This window comes from Pteropus vampyrus, unplaced genomic scaffold, assembly GCF_000151845.1.
Source record: "Pteropus vampyrus isolate Shadow unplaced genomic scaffold, Pvam_2.0 Scaffold80, whole genome shotgun sequence".
Classification (NCBI taxonomy): domain Eukaryota; kingdom Metazoa; phylum Chordata; class Mammalia; order Chiroptera; family Pteropodidae; genus Pteropus; species Pteropus vampyrus.
This window is the reverse complement of record NW_011888861.1, coordinates 4,914,177-4,915,422: the sequence shown is the minus strand read 5'-3', so window position 1 is coordinate 4,915,422 and position 1,246 is coordinate 4,914,177. Positions and strand designations below refer to the sequence as shown.

Below are 1,246 nucleotides of genomic sequence, written 5' to 3'. Positions count from 1 at the left end.
ATTCATTTGCACTTATTGCCATAGCTTGGAGTTTAATCACCATAAAGCAAGCTCCCTAAATCATCTGGGGTGCGGGAACCCCATTTGATTAGACATAACATGCATGGCTCAAATTGTCGCAGCCTTAATTCCTTGAATAAGAACAGCTAGTCTTCGATGGCTACAACATATCTTACTAGACTCCTTCACAGCATAGCAACTTTTGCTTCGATGTAAAACAAGTGCTAGAAAGTGGAGTTTAAAATTATACAAAAAATTTTAAACTATTAAAACAAGAGATTCTACTCAAAAAATGATTTTTACTAAAGTCCATGATGACTACATTAACAAAGTTTCAATCTGCTATAGGATAGTTTTTACTTCGTTTTTTTTGGGGGGGTGGGGGGTACTTTCCTTCCCCTTTCCGTTGTCCCACAATAAATGTTAAAAACTACCAATTCTTATATAACAGATGCGTACTGGAGGGCCTTAAACCATATTAAAGTTCCCAGGAATAACTACAACAATACTAATGAGAACAGAAACAATGGCACTTATAAGATGCTCTTATCTCAGACTTCAGAAAAGTTCATAGATGGTATCTTATGAATCCTTTTTTGAATAATGGGCCTTGTTATCTCCACTTTATCAGTGGAGAAATCAAGGCTTCCAAAGATTACTTGCTAAGGTCATAAGATTCCTCAGAGCCACCACCAGTCTCTGGTCCCCTAGCAGACAAGCTCATCCTACAGTCTGTCTCATGTTCTCATCTCATAAATCAACTTTGTGTGCACACATGCCAGGAGTAAATTTTTTTTTTTTTTTATGCCTACAGCACCTGGTCTTCCTAGGTGGTCTCCCATCCAAGTACTAACCAGGCCCGACCCTGCTTAGCTTCCAAGATCAGATATTAGGCTTGTTCAGGGTGGCATGGCCATAAACCATGGACCTTGGCTCCACTGGGTGCAAACCCAGGACCTTCTGCGTGTAAGGCAAATGTACTAACCGCTACACTATGGAACCACATTTGCCAGGAGTAATTTTTATAGAGAATCTACTGACTGAAATAAGTGATGAAATAAGAGGGAAAGAGAGTAAAGACAAAAATGAAGGCAGATCTGTGACTCCTCAAAGAAGTTATTTCTACAATTGCTGAAAAGAAGACCATTTTTCAGAGTCTTAGAAAGTTTTAACATAATTTAATACAATTATATGACTCAAATACATACTTCTATTCTGAAAGTTTCCTTTTATCATTTCAGAATTT

General features: G+C 37.8%; 1 pseudogene; it reads right to left on the bottom strand.

Moving 5' to 3' along the window:
* Nucleotides 1-805: 805 nt before the first annotated feature.
* On the bottom strand, nucleotides 806-921 carry LOC111741622 (annotated as a pseudogene).
* Between the last annotated feature and the right edge of the window lie 325 nt (nucleotides 922-1,246).